The sequence below is a fragment of the Panthera onca genome, chromosome C1 (genome assembly GCF_046562875.1).
Source record: "Panthera onca isolate mPanOnc1 chromosome C1, mPanOnc1 haplotype 2, whole genome shotgun sequence".
Lineage (NCBI taxonomy): Eukaryota > Metazoa > Chordata > Mammalia > Carnivora > Felidae > Panthera > Panthera onca.
Window position 1 is genome coordinate 62,550,143 of NC_138346.1, and position 23,433 is coordinate 62,573,575.

Here is a 23,433-nt window from a genome sequence, read left to right on the forward strand (position 1 = left end):
ACCAGTCATATTATTATTACTATTTGCTGTGCATAGTTTACCTAGGACTCAAAGCAGAAAGTAGAGGGCAAGAGAACACCAAGGGATCTTACTAATTTGCAACTGTGAGCACTGGTCAGTCAAAAAAACAGTTGAACGGTGAGAAAAATGATAAGGCAACCCCCACTCTGAACCTCCATCTCTTGGCCATTCTGATTCCCAATGCTTTTTACCTTTGAAGGAGCTGAGTGGCCTGCTCAGACACTCTCTCCTCTCCCCACCCATCCTTAATCTCTCCTCTCCTCTCCCGTCCCTAACCTCCCAAACTAAGTTCTTGAAGAGAGCTGTTTGCTTTTTTACATAGGATGTCATCTGATTCTGTAGCAAAATAAAAAGTTGTCAATGAAAGGAAATGCTGCAATTTGTGCACAGGCAAGACACTCAAGATTTCAAAGTTTTTAGCAAGTCTAGCACAAAGATGTCCAAATGTTTTCTCTGGCGATATCTTCAGAGGCTAAACTGTGATTAATAGCCCAGAAAGAAGCCTTTGAAGCAGGATTGGTGACATCAAAGTCATAATCCAGGGGTGGCAGGAGCTTTATGAGTGGGAAGCATTTTAACACATTTCAAAGGATTTACAGCATGAATAAACAATAGACCTCAGCAGATGCACGACACACACCTTTCAGAAACATAACCTATAAGAAGTTTCCATTTTAATTTAAATGTAAATACAGTGTTCACATTTGTTTCAAAGCCTCCTCCCTGCTTCACCCCTAGACAGCCTCTTTGGCTAAGGATGCCTTACTGCCCCAGAGCACCCTCCTGTCCTTCTCCAGACTGTGGCTACTGACGTGTGCTAAGGAGAGAAAATGGAAGTCACAGACATCTAATGGAATTTATATCCTATGTCGGAACGGGGTTAAGAAAGAATCTGAAATGGAGCTTACGATGATCCCGTACAATTTCTCTGCTTCCAACTTAAAGAGAAAGAGACAAGTGGTCTGAAGACAGAGCTGGAACTTTTAAACAATGGCAATTTCCTGCCTGCTTCAGAGGATTTCATCTCTTGGAAAGTACCCAAGACTCATGATTTCATCTTCCTAAATTGCTTCCTAAGAATTGTCCAAAATAACGGGTTGCTGTTTAAATAATCACGCATAGAATTTGGCTTCCCTCTGCTGCCCTCTCTGGTTTACAGAATTTGTTGCAGGGTTCCAGTGGTGACTGCTAGTGCGCATTTGTTTGGAAATTTTTCGTATTTTAATTTTCCCTAACACAAGGTATAGGTTCATAAACTAATAAATTACTGCAAATCAATGATGAAATGTAAAAAGTCTTATGTCAAATTGCTACTAAAAAAGGAAATGCAAATAAAAAAAAAATCAAATGTTTCAGTTCATCTGCTACCAGAATAAGTTATCTGAGGAGACCACAGAACTGAAACCATTGATCCAACAGTCAGTCTGGATACAGAAAACCTAAACCACACCTTACTATCTATAGGAAAATGACCTTATATCATCCCGGCCTCCATTAGCATGAATCTTTTTCCAGGCAACAGTTTGACTGTTCATTATAGGAATTTCCTAAAAGACCTAAGACCCATTAACTCTTCAATGGACAATATCAACTGTGAGTTTACCCCCTATGGTTCTATGAATCATGGAGTTCAAAAATCCTCACCTTGTTTTTTCCATCAAATCGTAGACTACTGTTTTGTGATCCCTACCCAACCCTAATCAGCCTCCTTACTTTGAAAGACCCACCCTAAAAAAACCTGTATCTCTCACTAAATTCTGATCCTGCTTTTCCTTCTCCAGGACACTGCCAAAGCTTTGAGAGGCAGTGGCTCCCTTACTGTGGTAAGTAACAAACTCTACTTTGTCTCATCACCAGGTTGTGTGTATAATGTTTACAAAGTCAGCGTGGGACAGACCTATGCTGATGTGATGCCTATAGTGATCCCAGTGTTCTAATTTCAGTAACAACACTGTAGCTAATAAAAATTCAAGGAGTCAAATTCAGTAGTTGCATAAAACATACTATAGTATTTTGTATGCTAAAAGCTTATTTTTTTACATACCTATATCTATCCTAAATATAATATGGATTTGTTTTAGATTTGATACACTGAGGTAACTTAAAACAGCTACAAAAAATATGAAACAGTTGTAGGAGGCCAAGAGAAAAAGTGTATTGTTAGATTTCGTTTCCCAGTTTTTACTTTCTCCTCTGGCATTCATCTATCGCTTTAAGTATTAATATCAATAAGTGGGCAGGGGGGAGGTGGGAGAGTTCCCAGCCCACTTAATCTCTCATGAGAAGAACACTGACAATATATCGAATGGGCTGTAGTTTGGTGAAGGGAAGGCAGCAAGAGTAAATAAAACACCAGCCTACTCTCCCAGCTGTTTTATACAAGAAAGATGCACAGATAACAAATTCACTCTCTTTTCTGAGTGCACAACCTTACCTTTAAAAACATGCACACGGGAAATTCAAAGCCCAAAAGAAACCCCTTTCTCATTCCTGAATTGGGTTTTAATTGGCAGTTGTCTGGCATCTTAGGAGTTTCTGCATAATTAACACCTCTGGACTATTCTGCTTTAAGGAAGCCACACCAATGTTTTTGCTGCTTTCTTTTTCATTTAGAACGTGAACCACAGCTTTAAAGATCTGTGACCCAGTGATTTTAAAATTGTAGAGCTGAGGAAAAATAGTAATTCCTTCTTTCCTCCTTTAAGCTTTAAAACTCATCAACAGGATGCCAGCCCAGCAAATAACTGTACTGAATCATGAGAATTCAAGGGGGTAACAAGACTTCCCTTTCCTAACTTGGTCAATAGTGGAGCTGAAGGTCTTTGTTTCCTGCATTTTATTGCCACATTGGCAGAAGCTGCCAGTTCAGTCTCCCCATAGACAAAGCCATGTTAAAACAACAACAACAACAACAATAACAACAACAACACAAGCCCACACACACCTCTGAGTATTGTCTGCTTTCCCCACATTTTCTGGTGGAGTTTGCTTGTAAATGACAGGACATGTGTTCACAATAGTACTGGAGCCTAGACGGTTGACATCTATCAAAGAAGATCTGACCCATTCAGGAAAAAAGAAAAATGAAATTTCACATACACAGATCTGTCAGCACCCACTGGTCACTGACATGGGAGATTGGTTTACTTCAGCCTCAGAGCAACATCCACATACAGCAGAGGTTTTAGTCCAACCAGGGCTGGTCCTGGACAAACTATAATTTAGGTGAGGGATATATTCAAGTTCCACACATACCTTTTTTTTTAAGTTTATTTATTTATTTGAGAGACAGAGAGAGAGAGAGAGAGAGAATGAGCAGGGGAGGAGCAGAAAGAGAGGGACAGAGAGATTCCCAAGCAGGCTCCTCACTGTTAGTGTAGAGCCCAGTGCAGGGCTTGAGCCCACGAATTGTGAGATCATGACCTGAGCTGAAGTTGGAGACTTAACCAACTCAACCACCCAGGCACCCCCACACATTCCTTTTCACGCTCCCATTCCCACTTCTGAAGGTGCAACATGGCTTTAATGCTGTATCTCTTCCCTACTCCAACAACCAGTTCCCCTTATTTTCTTGCCCCACTCTTGAACTCTACAAGGCAGTACAGACCTCCTCCATCAAACCTTTCCTATGTTCCAAATCTTCAGGTTACTATCCTCCTCTGCCAACTAATCCAGATCTCATTTGTTCATGGATAAATTATTTAGTAATATGTAGTATTACTTCACTGAGGTGCAAGATGTTTGCATAGAATGGAAAGCTTTCCAGGAACAAAACATTTACAGAATGATTCTGTTGATGGAAATGTTGGGTAGCTATAGACCATCCAGTGTCTGGGTAAGATGAGATAGTTCAGAAGCAGATGTTCTTTCAGTTAATGGTGCTCAAGTTATTCATGCTTTGAAGTAAGACATTAAGGGCCCTCCATGGTTCTTCCAAAAATGAATAGAACACAGTTTTTTGTATCTCAAGGAGAGGACAGCCCAGAGGAGCTGCTAGGGGTAGGGAAAAGACTGACATATAAACAATTCATTGCAGTTTAGAGTGGAAAGTGTTGTAATAAACCTGAATAAAGTGACATGAGAGGATAGAAGACTAAGTTTTCTTGACAGAATGAGAAGAAAGCTGGAGAGTAGGCAGTAAATGAGCTAGATCTTGAAGGATTAATAGAAGTTTGACATGAAAGGGAAAGGATTCTATTTGGAAGATGCAGAATGTTTAGTGAGAACAGAGATCTTTAAAAATTCCAGAGACTAGGGTGCCTTGCTGGCTCAGTCAGAAAAGCATGTGATTCTTGATCCCAAGGTTGTGAGTCTGAGCCCCATGTGGGGTGTAGAGATTATTTAAATAAGCAAAAAACATAAAAACTTTTTAAAAATTCCAGAAACTTCCAGAGACCCTACACATCAAACTCCCAAGCAGCTTCTCATTTTTATATTAGATATTTAATAATAGCATAAAATATTATTTTACCCTTATAAGCATAAACCCAAGTTCCTTGCCCCTCCTCCCCAATGAAAACACTAACTATGAAGGCAATTTGTGGGGGAAGAAAACATGAAAAAGGAGGAAGAGGCAGGCTCTGCAAAGGCACTGTAAGTCACTGGGACTATGAATAAAATCTTTGCTATTTTGCGGCTCCAGGGGTCTTCAGATAGAGTACTCAACCATTTGTATGGCTGAAGTTGGATGGTTTGGATATAAGCCAATAGAGGACTAATATCATTTGGTCGGTACAAATACTAATTAGGCCAAAGTCTTGAATCAGGTAGTTGCACACAGAAAAGTAACATTCCATATTTAAGAATAGAATCCGAAATAAAATGCCCAGGCAGGAGAGAATAAACTGATCACTGAATTAAAAAAAAAAAAAATCCTTCCCCTAGAAGTTCCACTCAATATACATTATCTGTTGATGATGAGTCCATTGTACCATTTCTTTGCGTGAAGCACAGTACTTAGGTTTCCTTAGGTTTTCAGTTAAGACCCAGAAAGTCACACAGAAAATAAGATGCTGTGAAACTCCCATTGTGCAGGATGACAACCGAGTGCCTGAAACTATAAATGCTTCTTTGGTTCTCCCTCTTTAGCATGGAAGCAATGAAAAGGATGCTATACTTGAAAGTGAGAAATTTGGATTCTTATCCCAGGCCTGCCATTGACTTGAGATCACTCTACTCTCTGTGACTCGCTTGCATTACATGTCAAATGAGGAGTTTGAGTAGATTAGTGGTCCTCTACATGTATGCCATAGAATTCTGCCAAGGCACCCATGGAGCACACCCTCTGTGGCTACACAGCTTCATTTAGATCAAGGCCAGGCAATGTGGTGTTAAGAGGGGTAGAACCTTTTGTGAGAGGAAACTACAAGGAACTATGTTGACCTGGTACCAAAGAGATTGTGTGACATCTGTGGCCAGGACATGTGAGACATTTACCTGGGCTTTATAGAGCTGGTCGGGGCAATCAGCAATATTGTTCAAAAAGCAACATCACAGAAAATATTTGCAAAAGATACATCTCATAAAGGACTGTCATCCAAAATATACAAACAATTCTTAAAACTCAACAAGAAAATAACCCAGTTAAAAATGGACTAAATATTCTTTTTTTCTTTTAGTTTATTTTTTTTTAATAATTTCTACACCCAAGGTGGGGCTTGACCTCACAACCCCAAGATCAAGAGTCACACGCTCCACTGACTGAGACAGCAAGGCATCCCAAGACAGCCCAAAGATCTTAATAAACAACCAAAGAAGATATACAGATGGCAAATAAGCACATGGAAAGATGCTCCATATCACATATCTACAGAGAAATGCAAATTAGAATAAGAGTCAGACACCACTACGCACCTATTAGAATGGCCAAATCCAGAACACTGATAACAGCAAATGCCGGCAAGGATGTAGAGCAACAGGAACTCTCATTCACTGCTGGTGGGCATGCAAAATGGTGTAGCCACTTTGGAAGAGAATTTGGTGGTTTCTTACAAAACTAAACATACTCTTAGCATGGGATCCAGCAGTCCCACTCCTCGATATTTACCCAAAGGAGTTGAAAACTTGTGTCCACACAAAATCCTGTTGCCAAAAATTAGAAGCAATCAAGATATATTATAGCAGGTAAATGCATAAAGTACATATATCTAGATGACAGAATATTATTCAGTACTAAAAAGAAATGGAACTATCAAGTCATGAAAGGCCTTGGAAGAGCCTTAAATGCACATTACAAAGTGAAAGAAGCCAATCTGAAAAGGCTACATACTATATGATTCCAACTATATGACATTCTGGGAAAGGCAAAGCTATGGGGATATAAAGGTTAGAAGTTGGGGGACTCTCCTGAATAGGCAAAGCACAGAGGGTTTTTATGGCAGTGAAAATATTCCATATTGTACCATAATGATGGATTCATGTCATTATACATTTGTCTAAACCCATAGAATATACAATATCAACTGTTAACCGTAATGTAAACTATAGACTTTGAGTAATAATGAAGTATCAATTTAAGTTCATCCATTATAAAAAATGTACCGCTCTGGTGGGAGATACTGATTATGAAGGAGGCTATGCATGTGTGGGCAAGGTTATGTTATATGGAAATCTCGGTCCTTCCCCTCAATTTTACTGTGAACTAAAACTGCTTTTAAAAATTTTTTTTTTTTTTTAAAGCAACATCATGCAGAACAAATGAGTAAAAATTGTGGATGCAAGTTAGAGTAAAAAAGGTTGAATAGTGTCGGGCTTTCATTCAGCTCTGAAATTCTACCTATGTGAAATCCATCTCAAAAGAAGCCTGGAAAGAATAACATAAAGAAGATAAAATTAAAATATGTACATTGTATTATTGTTTCTTTGCAGTTTGGTAGGCAACAGAAGGATGAGGGAGCAGTGATGACAGTGTGGCTTAGATAAATGAAGGAAGTATAAATGATTTTTACCGAGACCTGGATACATAATTTGCCAAAGCTCTCTTCACAGCTGGTCACCACAAGCAACTAGCAATGTTCTGTTTCTGTGGTCTCTTTAGTGACTCCTCCTTCACCTGGCTATTGTGGCTATCATGAGCTTATTCAGATCTCCAACATTTATACCATTCTTCTTAGCACATAAGATAGGGGACAGTAATATAAGTGTTTGCACCCTCCCTGCAATGTTTTTAAGATTAAGGAATTCAACGTGCTTATCTTCAACATCTTCATAATATATATATTCTCCTACTAAAAAAAATTATGCTTCATTCAGTTTGCGTGTTAGTAAATACTGGCCATTTTGAATAACTGGGTACTAATCCGAATACAATCATTACTTATGTAAATCTTTTTTTTACTGAGTCCAAGCATCCAAGGTTAACTTTTGATGTGTACTTATCCAAGTCTATTTTTACATTTACCAATTATTTTGCTTTATTTCAAGGAATGACTATTCCAGATAACCTCGCTCCCTTTTTAAAGAACCTACTCTGAACATCCAGGGGCACATCTTTGAAAAAAACTACAGCAGCTTAAGAATCCAGAAAATAGGGGCGCCTGGGTGGCTCAGTCAGTTAAGCATCCAACTTCAGCTCAGGTCACCATCTCGCAGTCTGTGAGTTCGAGCCCAGTGTCAGGCTCTGTGCTGACAGCTCAGAGCTTGGAGCCTTCTTAGAATTATGTGTCTCCCCGAATGGATAAAGAAGATGTGGTTTATAAACACAATGGAATACTACTTGGCATTGAGAAAGAATGAAATCTGGCCATTTGCAGCAATGTGGATGGAACTGGAGGGTACTATGCTAAGTGAAATAAGTCAGGCAGAGAAAGACAGACACCATATGTTTTCACTCATATGTGGATCCTGTGAAACTTAACAGAAGACCATGGGGGAGAGAGGAGGGGGAAAGTAAGTTATAGAGAGGGAAGGAGGCAAACCATAAAAGACTCTTAAACACTGAGAACAAACTGAGGGTTGATGGGGGGTGGGAGGGAGGAGAGGGTGGGTGATGGGCATTGAGGAGGGCACCTGTTGGGATGAGCACTGGGTTTTCTATGGAAACCAATTTGACAATAAATTATATTTTTAAAAAAAGGATTATGTGTCTCCCTCTTTTTCTGCCCCTCCCCCATTCATGCTCTGTCTCTCTCTGTCAAAAGTAAACAAACATTAAAAAAATTTTTTTAATACTAAAAAGAAACAGAAAATAAGAAGAGACATACCGAGAAAGGCAACATTCTGCAGGGAACAAAACTTACAACATGCCTACTTGCCAGCATTACTCCTATCTTAGCTACACTGGCATGGGTTTTCTGAACACCCACACACCCACATTCCTCTTCTCTCTCATGTCACGTGTGTGTGTGTGTGTGTGTGTGTGTATGATTTTTGTTTTATTGTTACCAATTCATAAAATGGCAGTGCCCAGAAAGTTCTACTGAACCTCATATGTGTCATGGTGTTAAAGGATAAAATTATATTTTATTTCTTAAGAACATGGCATAATTTTTTTGAGCCTTTGTCCTTGTGATATAGCATACAAAATAACCATCTAATTTCAAAAACATTGTAAATTAAAGTCTTATCTTACATACTTGGGGTGCCATAACTACTGTTTTTTGGTTTTTGTTTAAAAAAAAAAACAGAACCTATTAAGAATAAAAGTCAGTACAAAAGACTATTTCTCTGATGAAGTAATTCCACAAGCATAACAAGTCTGTGCTAATTCTAGAGGCTGCAGCTAGTCAGTATACATGTGTCCGAGTCCTTTCAAATCAATATAAATATTCTACTTTACGTAGGATTTATCTTTAAAAAATTTTTTTAAGTTTATTTTTGAGAGAGAGAGAGACAGACAGACAAACAGTGTGAGCAGGGGAGGAGCAAAGAGAGAGGGAGACACAGAATCTGAAGCAGGCTCCAGGCTCAGAGCTGTCAGCACAGAGCCTGATGTGGGGCTTGAACTCATAGACTGCAAGATCATGACCTGAGCTGAAGTCGGACACTTAACTGACTGAGCCACCCAAGCGCCCCTGGGATTTATCTTTAGAAATGATTCCTTATAGAGATTACAAGCGAGGCCAGGCACGAAGTATTTCTATTCTCAAAGTTTAATGTTTCTGGAGACTGTCTCATCAAAAAAGATTTCTTCAGCACCTGCTAAAGACTTGGAAAGTGCCCTACACGTAGTAGATGCTAAAGAAAAATGTTCACTGAAGATGCTCAATGCACCACCACATTTTAGACGACTTCTACCCTTGCCTTCTAGAGATGGATCATATCTACCATTTTCTGTCAAACTTCAGTATCACATGTTCTTCCTCAGTCATCCAAGAACACCAAGGCTCATTATCCCAAGTAGATAAGCAATGGACTGTGAATCATTTTGCAGAGTTATGTAGCACCATGGATGTGTAATGAATCTGAATGAAACAGATTTATGGGTTAAGTGTTTCTAGAGAATGTCTCATCAAAGCTAAAGATGTTCGTTGATGGAACACTGAAAGGTATCCATGAATCTAATTAACACTGTTTCTTCTCACTGGAGTATAAGGTCCATGAGGGAGGGCACTAAGTCTATTCTATTTACCACTCTCTACCCAGTGGTAAACTTAGCAAAGAGTAAGCACTCAAATAATACATGACTGAATGAGTGAATAAATTGTGTAGCATTAAATTTTTATTTAACATTACATCCAATACTCTTTAGGAGCAGGCCCCAGTACACCTCACTTCCCTCCACATAACCTATTTTGCTGGTTTCTGTCCATGCCATGTTACTTTCATATTTCAGACCCTTTGCTCAAACTACTGGAGGTCTGGATTACAGAGGTGAAGTGGTTAGGATTGTGAGTTCTGGTGTCAAACCACCTGAGGTTTGTCTCAGGTCTGCCCCTTACGGGTTAGGAGTGCTTGAATGAGTTACTTAATTTCTTTGTATCTGGGTTTCATCATCCAGAGGGCTGGACAAATGTTTATTGAGCTTTGGGAACAAAGTGTTCCTATTAAATTTACGGTTAACAGAGTTTCAGTGGTGAGTAGAGATGCAGATGTTGCTGGTATAGGGGATTGATTGGAGCCACATGGAACCCCCAGAGGGCCTACTTGACCAAGGAGTTTTGGTTTAAGCCAAATCACCTGACTCAGAGACAATCTTTTCAGCATACATTTTGAGATTTACAAAAATGTTATTAATTAGGGATTCTGGTTAATTGGGAGTTTTATAGAATATCCAATTTTCTATTGCCTAGAGCCTTATTAAATGCTGGGTTGTTTTACTAGAAAAGAAAACAAACTGAGGATATAAGATCTGAGGGTTTATTTTATTCTCTCCCATTTATTAAGATATTATTTTTATATTTTTTTAACATTTTATTTTTTTTAGTTTATTTACTTTGAGAGAAACAGAGAGAGAGAGAGCATAGCAGGAGAAGGGCAGACAGAGGGAGAGAAGGAGAATCCCAAGCAGGCTCCACAGCGTCAGCATGGAGCCCAATCTGGGGCTTGAACTCACAAACTGGGAGATCATGATCTGAGCGAAAGTCAAGAGTAAGACGTTTAACTGGCTGAGCCACTCAGGTGCCCCATTAAGATATTATTTTTAAAATACAGAAATCAGAAATTCTCAACAGAAAGACCACATAATGTAATATTATCTTTAAAAAAATGTTTTTTAATGTTCATTTATTTTTGAGAGCAAGAGAGACAAAGCATGAGTGAGGGAGGGGCAGAGAGAGAGGGAGACACAGAATCCAAAGGAGGCTTCAGGCTCTGAGATGTCAGCACAGAGCCCAACATCGGACTCAAACCCAGGATGGCAAGATCACAACCTGAGATGAAGTCAGACACTTAACAGCCTGAGCCACCCAGACTTCCCTAGAAGAGCTAACAATTCTTAAATACTAACATTTACTGAATGTTTACAGTGTAGTAGATATGTGCTAAGTGGTTGAAAAGCATTATTTGATGTGACAGTCCTGTGGGCTGGGTGCCCAATCCACAAAGAAAGGAAACTGAGGCAAAGGGTATTCAAGTTTCTTGCCCAAAGTTGGCTATCAGCAGTACACAGCACTGCGCAGTCAACACTAAGACGGTCCATCAACTAGGATGGCCTAATTTAAGATTTTACAGTAGTTTCCGAGTTTTTTTTATCATATTCAAGGCAGACTACTGAGTAATTGATGGGACTGCGGCCTGGCCAAACTGATTGAACACAACTGATGTTAGATGATATCTGGATTTTTTTTATCATTCACACACCAAACCAGGTCAACCACCCGGTGATCCCACTGTTGTGGGATCACTATTGTTGTGGCTAAGCCAAACCTAGTCATCTGGAAAACAGCTGATTCAGGGTTTGTGTAACTTGAACTATCCTTGTGAAATGTAAAGAATGGAATGAACTCTACTAAGTACAAACCTTAATGAAATCTTAGCGATCCTCTCTCCCACTTCAACTCTCCAGTTCCGTAAAGTGACATTTTACTTAGTTTACTGACGTCTCACATGTGCAAGCCAGTAAAGTTCACAATTGTTACTCCATACAGCTGTGGTTTACAGCTTTTCTTCACACACAAGCTGGCACCAGAGCAAGATGATTAACTTTTATATGCATCTAACATATGGACCAGACTGTCAGAAGCTGGTCTTGTATTCTAAAGAGAAAACTACAATTTCTATTAATATGACCCAAATTCCTGGGGAAAAAGTGTTAAATTGTGATCCACCTCTAAGTGGAGAGATTATAATTATAATTATAATGGCTTTGTTTCTAATTCATTTGATTTGAAATGCCTGGAGTTATCTTTTAGTAAGAGAAGGGAGGAGGAGGGTTAAAATGACCTGAAAGCCCCATTATAAAGAGATTTTATAGTGGGATAAATTAATAAACTGTAAATGGCCTTGAGACTTTTTCTCCAATATGAGCTATGAAATGAAAGCAAAGAACCTTTCATCTTAAATGGGAACATATTTCTTTTCTATGAATGTGAAGGATGCTGGCCGAGAGAAGCAGAATTTACTTTTCTTGCATTTTTGACCATTTGAAAAACATCACAGCTGCCACATTTGCTATACTTGACAGGATCATTAAAGAAATAAAACAAAATGTCTCTAAATTGAACGGCCACTTTAAAATAAAATGTACATTCACTGTCACATTTAGGACCTATGAAAGAACTATTAAAATGTGTTGAGGAAAGATAGTGGCTCTGATTCACAACAGATACTAACGCTCCCAATATTAGAGCCATTATCACAACTCATTATTGAGCTCAGTTTTTCTTTCTCAAGAACATAGCATCAGCGGGGGCCCTGGAGTTAAGAAAGCACAAGGAACTTTTGGGAATGGATTTAAGACCCACATGGCAAGGTTGCCCTGGAAAAGAAAGTCGGGGAGAAAATTCTCTGCCTGGCATTGCCTCAGTCCCACTTGACTCCTGATCCTCAAGATGCTTTCCACAAAAAGCATCTTATTGGTTTTGGAAGCCCTATACATGAGAGAGGCATCTCTTAGTATTTCTGCAATAAAGATATGTATTGGATTTTCACAATCAGTATTCCTCACACTTTCTGACCATGGAAATCTCTTATTCCCCTCACACCTCTTCACATCCCACAAACCTAGTGCTGCATGCAACACATTTCAGGAAACACTGCTCTTACTACTGATAATATAGCAATATTTCTATCCCTGCAAAGAGAATCAAGGGAAATTTTAGAAGTTTGTGGAACTGGAACTCTGCAAATCCAGAAGGGTAATTTCTCTCCTACACAGAAAAACAGTAATCTGGATACAATAAAATATTATTTTATGAAGCAACAAGAATTTACTTTCCTTGGGAGGACCAGCAAGAAGAGCTCTTTGGCATTTCTGCACTTCTCTTAGAAAGCAGAAATGAGGCACTTTTGTGGCCAGGGCAGTGCTTCTTTAGAGCTACAGCTATGCAATATGGTGGGTACTGTGCACGTGAAAATGTGGCTAGTCTAAATTAGGATGTGTCATAAGTACAAAATACATACCAGATTTCGGGAACTCCACGCAACAAAAAAGTAAAATATCACATTAGTAAGATTTATATTGAGTACATGTTGAATAATATTTGTGATATATTGAGTAAAGGTATATTATTAAAATCATTGCACCTTCACCTGTGCTACAGACTGACTGTTTATGTCCCCCCATTCATATGTGAAATCCTAACCCCCATTCATATGTGATGATATACACATGCACCCAGGTTTCTGAGCAGGGAGGTGGGGGTCTGTGAGAGGTGGTTACATGATTCAAGAAGGCAGAGCCCTCATGAATGGATCAGCATCCTTACAAAAGAAACCCCAGAGAGTTCCCTTGACCCTTCCATTATACAAGAACACAGTAGAAAGGCTCTGTGAACCAGGAAACGGGCTCTTCCCAGACACTAAATCTGCTGGCACCTTGAGCTTGGATTTTCCAGCCTCCAGAACCATGAGAAATAAATTTCTGTTATTAATAAGCCATCCAGTCTGTGGTATTTTGTTATAGCATCCTGAACAAACTAAGACAACCTGTTTCTTTTTGCTTTTTAAAATGTGGTATTAGAACATTTTACACCCCACTGGACAGCATGGTTCTACAGATCGAAAAACAAAACAGAGCCCAGTGAGAGCTTTCAAACTCCAGACTGAAGGTTTGGGCTAGAGATTATTAGGGGTTTGTCTGTTTGACTTTAAGTTTCCATCTAATCAGGGGAGGTCCTTCATGCAAACCCCTCAATGTACAGGTGGGAAGCTGGTTCAGAGAATTAAACATGAGGGATGCAAAGTACCAATCGACATCTAAGTCTCCTGACTTATGGCCCAGGGCTCTTTACTCCACCACAGCTGATGGGCTAGAAGAAACTAAAAGTAGATTTTTAAAAAGGAATGAAACACTTAAGCTGCTTACATTTCAACATAAAGAAAACAGCACTTGGAGAATGCAAACTCAAAACCTAAAAGCATTCAGGGTAGGGGAAAAAACACAAGACAAGATGCCTGCATCTTGGCTTCAATAAGCCTAACAAAGAAAATCAAAGATTCTTCTAGGCAAGGGCTGAAAAGGTGTGAGGTTTCTCCTGCAGCTGTCCAGCTGTTGCCAGGACAGAAGGCAGAGGAGGATGCTGTCCTTCATGGAACCTCCCCGAGGCAGCACAGATTGTGGCCACACGTCACCCACAGCCCCCAGGGCAGCCACATTTCTGAGCAAGTAAGTGGATCTCATGCTTCTTGGTACAGTTTATACTTTAGTCAACTGTGTGCTCTTTGCTTCTGGGAAAGTCCCCATCCTGCCCACTGCAGCCTGGAAGGGGGCTAGCCATCCATTTCAGATTCCAATCACATCTGTACTTCTCTGCAATCACATCTGTACTTCTCTGGGTCCCGAGTCCAAACAGGGCTTCATACTTGTTCTTCTAGATTCAGATCACAGAATTCTAAATGGAAGTTCTTCTCCGAATTTCACAACTTGTTAAATAGATGTCCAATGATGGTGAGCTTCCAGCTAACACCATAAACCATGGGATGACCCCATATTTCCAACACGCTTCCAGTGCTCTCAGGACTACCAGGAAATTCTGGTCACAAACTGCACTCTCTGCCTGAACAGAGTCAAATGAACACCTCGTAGGTGCCAGCGGCTTCTCTAGGAGTTAGAAAGAGGACCTAACTAAATGGACAAAATCCTTTCCTCATGGAATTTACATTCCACTGATGCAAGGAGTTGGACCCAACCCAAAATTTCCTGAAGGAGGTGAGGTCAGGGCAGAGTTTGGGAGATTAGGATTAGGAAGCAGAAGAGGGGGAATGATGGAAGGTGTGGTGATGAGTGTGGAGGTGGGGGACAGAAGTAACTCCAGAAAGCAGAACTCATGTGGGCAATGGCGTGGAGCTGTGAAGTACTGTAAACAGTCCCAACCATATGCTATATATATGCATAAAATAGAAGACGTGGTCTCTGTTCTCACAGGGCTAACAGTCTTTTCAGGTACACAAGACGGTTACATGAGACAGAACTGCACAGCTGGGTAGACCAAGCACTGAACTGCAGTTCTGATTACAGATTGTTGGAGATGAAGAGCCCATGTAATTACCATTTGCTATTTCTGTTATTCATGAGTGACCCTCCGTGTCACTTGCCTTATTCCTGAGACAAGAATCTGACTCTCGCCCACTCCAGGCTGGTGCTGGGAGGAAACTGCCAGCCTCCTAGGGTCACATATACAGAAAGCTTTGTGGTTCTCTGCTGTGCCTGGAGCATGAAATCAGCATACTGAGGCATCTCAATTCATTGGGGATAAACAAAAAACATATCACCTTTTCCTGTCACTTCCCCCACCCACGCTTTCCTACCCTTCTGTGAGGATGGCAGTCCTCTTAACCATATTTCTGCCCCATTCATAGATTTTCAGATATTTCCTGTTATTAAATATTTCTTTTGGTTTTGAAGATTCATTCTTATTTGTTTTTAACTTTTGATATCATATCAATTCAAAGCTTTTTTCCCCCACTCTCCCTTTCCTTCCAGGCTGGATTGATGGCTCTCATGGCTTGAGGAAGTCTTCTCTCTTCTCTAGATAGTTCCTCTGGTGTGGAAAAAGGGAGAAAGGAAAGGGGAGAGAGCAGAGCTCTCCTTCCCTGACTGGGTGAGGCTGCAAACACTCTCTGGCAGGTTACAGCTGTCCCTGGGGCTTATGCGGAAAGGTGGTGGCCCCCATGTGTCCCATAGGTAACAGGCTTATATTGAACAGCTCCCTCAGCTCTTAGTGACCTGTTACGGGTTGCACTGTATCGCCCCCTCCCACTCAAATTCATATGTTCACATCCTAACCCCCAATACTTCAGAATGTGACTGCATTTGGAGATAGGACGTCTAAAAGGTGATTAAAGTCAAATGAGGTCATATGGGTGAGCCCTAATCCAGTATGACTGGTATCCTCATAAGAAGAGGAGATTGGGGTACACAATATACACAGAGACCAAGGGGTGACCACGTGAGAATACTGAGAAGGCAGCCATCTGCAAGCCAAGGAGAGAGGCATCAGAAGAAATCAAACTTCTCGACAGTTTAATCTTGGACTTCTAGATTGCAGAACTGTGAGACAATAAATTTCTCTTGGTTAAACCACTGTTTATTTGTAGTGCCTTATTGTGGCAGCCCTAGTAAATTAATACAGAGTCTTAAATTTTCTCTAAATACAGAGTAAATTCAGAGTCAAGATTTGGATTTCAGCTTTAGTTTCTACCTTGCAGGAGTTACCAAGTTATTTAACAAAGATTTATTGAGGACTTACTATGCGCTGGGCATTGCTCTGGGTCCTGGATATACCATGGTTAAAAAAAAAAAAAGACTAATAAGGTCTCTGCTCTCAAGGAGCTTACAGTCTAGCACTGGGGATTGGGGAAGGAGGGTGATATACAGATAGGACAGGACAACGTCAGATCCCAACGGAGATAGTTATACAGGGTAGTATAACAGAGTTAGTGTGGAAGTGTGGGGCCACTCTCCACTGGGTGGACAGAGAAGGCCTCTCTTTGGAGGTGATATTTGAGCAGGATTCTGGATCACAAGATGGAAACAGACCTGTAAAGATTTGGAGAAAGAATGTTCCAGGCAGACTGAGCAGCTAGTTGCAGAGTCAGGAACAAGACTTGGAATATCTGAGGAACAGAATGAAGACAGAGAGTGAAGGGTAAAAGTTCAAGAGATAGGGACAGAGAGAAGGGCAGGGACGGACCATGTAAGAGTTCGTAGAAAAGGAAAGGAATTTGGATTTTGTTCTACATGTGATAAGGGGCCATCGGAGGTTTTAAGAAAAGGAATGAGATGATCAGAGTTACGTTTTTGGAAAGACTGTGGTTTAGCTGTTAGACTGTAAAAGGTAAGAGTAGAAACAGAATTTAGTTAAGAGGTTCAGGTGAGAGAAGCATCACCCTACTATCTGCCTTCATTTTCATACAGCACTCTCCCTATGTCCAAAGTCTTCTTTTTTTATATGGGCACCAGTCATGTTGGATTAGGGCCCACCTTGATGACTTCATTTTACCTTGATTACTTCTGCTAAGACCTTATTTCTAAATAAGGTCACATTCTGAAGTAATGGAGCTTAGGACTCCAACATATGTTTTGGAGGGAACATAATTCAGTTTGTAACAAGAAGTCAAAAAGATGGAAGACACTATGTTGATGAGAATGGTCACATTATGAGGAATAAACAGATGATGCAGAAGAGATGAGGAATAACTGCATGATGAAAGTCCTTGTGAAAGTGAAAGGGGAAGGAAGGCAGAGGACAAGTGGAGAGCTGACCTGTAATAAGGGTAGGGATAGTTGAGTCATTTCGATTAGAAGGAAGACAGAAATGGGAATAGGTTTGGTTCACCCATCTATTTATTCACCAAACATATACTGAATGACCATTTTATATCAGGGAGGACACAGTAATGGACCAGACAAAAATCCCTGCCATCTTGGAACTTACATTATGGCGGAGGCAGAAAATAAATAAGATAAAGAAGTGTATATGCTATATAAGGTAGTGACAGGTGCTAAGGAGAAAAATAAAACAGGAAATGGGGATATAAAATATTGAGTAGGTGAAAATTTTAACAGGGAAAGCAGATTTTGATAAAACACCTAGTGAAATTGAAGAAGCTAGTCATAGGTATGTTTTGAGGGAAAACATTGCAGAGAGATGGATCAGCAAGTACAAGTTATCCTACATAAAACCTACACCTAACATCATACACAGTGGTGTAAGACACAATGCATCCCTGCAAGATCAGGAACAAAGCAAGGATGTTTCCTCTTCTCACTTCTATTCAACATTATACTGGAAGTCCTAGCCAGTGAACTAAAGCAAGCAAAAGAAATAAAGGCATAAGACTGAAAAGAAAAATACACATTCCTATTTATAGACAACATGACTGTCTATGTAGAAAATCCCTAGGAATCTAAAAAAACAAAACAAAACTCCTAGAACTAACAAGCGAATTTAGCAAGTTTGTGGGTGAAGTCAATCCTCAAAAAATCAATGATATTTCTGTATACTAGCCAAACAACTGAAAACAAACAAGCAAAAAAAGTGTACTAGCTCCAAAAACTGAAATACTTAGGTAAGAAATCTAACAAAAACATGTACAGGATCTCTATGTTGAAACAAAACACAGCTGACTTTTGAACAACACAGGGGTTGGAGCACCAATCCCCTACACAATCAAAAATCCATATGTAACTTTTGATTCCCCCAAAACTTACCTACTAACAGGCTACTGTTGACTGGAAGCCTTAATGAATAAATTAAAACAGTCGATTAACACATATTTTGTACGTTATATGTATTATATGCTGTATTCTTACAATAAAGTAAGCTAGAGAAAAGAAAATATTACCAAGAAAATTATAAGGAAGAGAAACTACATTTACAGTACTGTACTACATTTATTGAAAAAAATCTGCACACAAGTGGACCCGTGCAGTTCAAACCTATGTTGTTCAAGGGCCAACTGTAATGATGAAATAAATCAAGTAAGATCTAAATAAATAGACATACTGTGTTTGTGGATTGAAAGACTTAATAAAGATGTCAATTCTTCTCAAATTGATGTGTAGATTTCATGCAATTCCAGTCAAAATTGTAGCAGGATTTTGTACAAATATAGACAAATTACTTTTACATTTTATATGGAAAGGCAAAGGAACTGAAATAGCCAAAACAATTTTGAAAAAGATTGGGGTGCTTGGCTGGCTCAGTCAGTTAAACATCTGACTTCAACTCAGGTCATGATCTTACAGTTCGTGGGTTCAAGCCCCATGTCAGGCTCTGTGCTGACAGCTCAGAGCCTGGAGCCTGCTTCAGATTCTGTGTCTCCTTCTCTCTCTGGCCCTCCCCCACTCATGTTCTGTCTCTCACAATAAATAAACATTAAAAAAATTTTTTTTAAAAAGAATAAACTTGGATGGATTGCACTACCTGTTTAAAGATTTATTATAGTGCTCGCTTCGGCAGCACATATACTAAAATTGGAATGATACAGAGAAGATTAGCATGGCCCCTGCGCAAGGATGACACACAAATTCGTGAAGCGTTCCATATTTTTTTCGTCACCACTACACCAGCCCTACAAGAGATCCTAGGGGGGATCCTGTGAGACAAAGTACCAGAGACATCGCTCTAAGCATGAAACCTACAGACATCACAATGACTCTAAACCCGTATCTTTCTATAATAACACTGAATGTAAATGGACTAAATGCGCCAACCAAAAGACATAGGGTATCAGAATGGATAAAAAAACAAGACCCATCTATTTGCTGTCTACAAGAGACTCATTTTAGACCTGAGGACACCTTCAGATTGAGAGTGAGGGGATGGGAACTATTTATCATGCTACTGGAAGTCAAAAGAAAGCTGGAGTAGCCATACTTACATCAGATAAACTAGACTTTAAATTAAAGGCTGTAACAAGAGATGAAGAGGGCATTATATAATAATCACAGGGTCTATCCATCAGGAAGAGCTAACAATTATAAATGTCTATGTGCCGAATAGGGGAGCCCCCAAATATATAAAACAATTACTCACAAACATAAGCAACCTTATTGATAAGAATGTGGTAATTGCAGGGGACTTTAACACTCCACTTACAACAATGGATAGATCATCTAGACACACGGTCAATAAAGAAACAAGGGCCCTAAATGATACATTGGATCAGATGGACTTGACACATATATTTTTTAAAATTTTTTTTAATGTTTATTTTTGAGACAGAGAGAGACAGAGCATGAACAAGGGAGGGTCAGAGAGAGAGGGAGACACAGAATCTGAAGCAGGCTCCAGGCTCTGAGCTGTCAGCACAGAGCCCGACGAGGGGCTCGAACTCACGGACTGTGAGATCATGACCGAGCCGAAGTCGGCCGCTTAAGCGACTGAGCCATCCAGGACCCCGACAGATATATTTAGAACTCTGCATCCCAAAGCAACAGAATATACTTCCTTCTCGAGTGCACATGGAACATTCTCCAAGATAGATCACATACTGGGTCACAAAACAGCCCTTCATAAATATACAAGAATTGAGATCATACCATGCATACTTTCAGACCACAATGCTATGAAGCTTGAAATCAACCACAGGAAAAAGTCTGGAAAACCTCCAAAAGCATGGAGGTTAAAGAACACCCTACTGAAGAATGAGTGGGTCAACCAGGCAATTAGAGAAGAAATTAAAAAATATATGGAAACAAACGAAAATGAAAATACAACAATCCAAATGCTTTGGGATGCAGCGAAGGCAGTCCTGAGAGGAAAATACATTGTAATCCAGGCCTATCTCAAGAAACAAGAAAAATCCCAAATACAAAATCTAACAGCACACCTAAAGGAAATAGAAGCAGAACAGCAAAGACACCCCAAACCCAGCAGAAGAAGAAAAATCATAAAGATCAGAGCAGAAATAAACAATATAGAATCTAAAAAAAACTGTAGAGCATATCAATGAAACCAAGAGTTGGTTTTTTGAAAAAATAAACAAAATTGATAAACCTCTAGCCAGGCTTCTCAAAAAGAAAAGGGAGATGACCCAAATAGATAAAATCATGAATGAAAATGGAATTATTTCAACCAATCCCTCAGAGATACAAACAATTATCAGGGAATACTATGAAAAATTATATGCCAACAAACTGGACAACCTGGAAGAAATGGACAAATTCCTAAACACCCACACTCTTCTAAAACTCAATCAGGAGGAAATAGAAAGCTTGAACAGACCCATAACCAGCAAAGAAATTGAATCAGTCATCAAAAATCTCCCAACAAATAAGAGTCCAGGACCAGATGGCTTCCCAGGGGAGTTCTACCAGACGTTTAAAGCAGAGATAATACCTATCCTTCTCAAGCTATTCCAAAAAATAGAAAGGGAAGGAAAACTTCCAGACTCATTCTATGAAGCCAGTATTACTTTGATTCCTAAACCAGACAGAGACCCATTAAAAAAAGAGAACTACAGGCCAATATCCCTGATGAATATGGATGCAAAAATTCTCAATAAGATACTAGCAAATTGAATTCAACGGCATATAAAAAGAATTATTCACCATGATCAAGTGGGATTCATTCCTGGGATGCAGGGCTGGTTCAACATTCGCAAATCAATCAACGTGATACATCACATTAACAAAAAAAAAAGAGAAGAACCGTATGATCCTGTCAATCGATGCAGAAAAGGCATTTGACAAAATTCAGCAACTTTTCTTAATAAAAACCCTAGAGAAAGTCGGGATAGAAGGAACATACTTAAAGATCATAAAAGCCATTTATGAAAAGCCCACAGCTAACATCATCCTCAACGGGGAAAAACTGAGAGCTTTTTCCCTGAGATCAGGAACACGACAGGGATGTCCACTCTCACCGCTGTTGTTTAACATAGTGTTGGAAGTTCTAGCATCAGCCATCAGACAACAAAAGGAAATCAAATGCATCAAAATTGGCAAAGATGAAGTCAAGCTTTCACTTTTTTCAGATGACATGATATTATACATGGAAAATCTGATAGACTCCAGCAAAAGTCTGCTAGAACTGATACATGAATTTAGCAAAGTTGCAGGATACAAAATCAATGTACAGAAATCTGTTGCATTCTTATAGACTAATAATGAAGCAACAGAAAGACAAATAAAGAAACTGATCCCATTCACAATTGCACCAAGAAGCATAAAATACCTAGAGATAAATCTAACCAAAGATGTAAAAGATCTGTATACTGAAAACTATAGAAAGCTTATGAAGGAAATCGAAGAAGATATAAAGAAATGGAAAAATATTCCATGCTCATGGATTGGAAGAATAAATACTGTCAAAATGTCAATACTACCCAAAGCTATCTACACATTCAATGCAATCCCAATCAAAATTGCACCAGCATTCTTCTCGAAGCTAGAACAAACAATCCTAAAATTCATATGGAACCACAAAAGACCCTGAATAGCCAAAGTAATTTTGAAGAAGAAGACCAAAGTAGGAGGCATCACAATCCCAGACTTTAGCCTCTACTACCAATCTGTCATCATCAAGACAGCATGGTATTGGCACAAAAACAGACACATAGACCAATGGAATAGAATAGAAACCCCAGAACTAGACCCACAAACGTATGGCCAACTCATCTTTGACAAAGCAGGAAAGAACATCCAATGGAAAAAAGACAGTCTCTTTAACAAATGGTGCTGGGAGAACTGGACAGCAACATGCAGAAGGTTGAAACTAGACCACTTTCTCACACCATTCACAAAAATAAACTCAAAATGGATAAAGGCCTTAATGTGAGACAGGAAACCATCAAAACCTTAGAGGAGAAAGCAGTAAAAGACCGCTCTGACCTCAGCCATAGCAATTTCTTACTGGACACATCCCCAAAGGCAAGGGAATTAAAAGCAAAAATGAACTACTGGGACCTTATGAAGATAAAGAGCTTCTGCACAGCAAAGGAAACAACCAAAAAAACTAAAAGGCAACCAACAGAATGGGAAAAGATATTTGCAAATGACATATCAGACACAGGGCTAGTATCCAAAATCTATAAAGAGCTCACCAAACTCCACACCCGTAAAACAAATAACCCAGTGAAGAAATGGGCAGAAAACATGAATAGACACTTCTCTAAAGAAGACATCCAGATGGCCAACAGGCACATGAAAAGATGCTCAACATCGCTCCTCATCAGGGAAATACAAATCAAAACCACACTCAGATATCACCTCACGCCAGTCAGAGTGGCCAAGATGAACAAATCAGGAGACTATAGATGCTGGCGAGGATGTGGAGAAACGGGAACCCTCTTGCACTGTTGGTGGGAATGCAAACTGGTGCAGCCACTCTGGAAAACAGTGTGGAGGTTCCTCAAAAAATTAAAAATAGACCTACCCTATGACCCAGCAATAGCACTGCTAGGAATTTACCCAAGGGATACAGGAGTACTGATGCATAGGGGCACTTGTACCCCAATGTTTATAGCAGCACTCTCAACAATAGTCAAATTATGGAAAGAGCCGAAATGTCCATCAACTGATGAATGGATAAAGAAATTGTGGTTTATATACACAATGGAATACTACGTGGCAATGAGAAAGAATGAAATATGGCCCTTTGTAGCAACGTGGATGGAACTGGAGAGTGTGATGCTAAGTGAAATAAGCCATACAGAGAAAGACAGATACCATATGTTTTCACTCTTAGGTGGATCCTGAGAAACTTAACAGAAACCCATGGGGGAGGGGAAGAAAAAAAAAAAAAGGAGGTTAGAGTGGGAGAGAGCTAAAGCATAAGAGACTCTTAAAAACTGAGAACAAACTGAGGGTTGATGGGGGGGTGGGAGGGAGGGCAGGGTGGGTGATGGGTATTGAGGAGGGCACCTTTT

At 39.7% G+C, this 23,433-nt stretch overlaps 1 protein-coding gene and 1 non-coding gene across 2 annotated transcripts in view; one reads left to right on the top strand and one right to left on the bottom strand.

Moving 5' to 3' along the window:
* The window catches only part of LOC132671134 (myosin-IIIb), a 208,344-nt gene that overhangs the window by 173,349 nt on the left and 11,562 nt on the right, over positions 1-23,433 (bottom strand). The window lies entirely within an intron of this gene.
* LOC132673946 (U6 spliceosomal RNA) lies at positions 19,007-19,113 on the top strand. Its single transcript, XR_009608280.2, has one exon. It is a non-coding gene; the product is annotated as a U6 spliceosomal RNA (small nuclear RNA).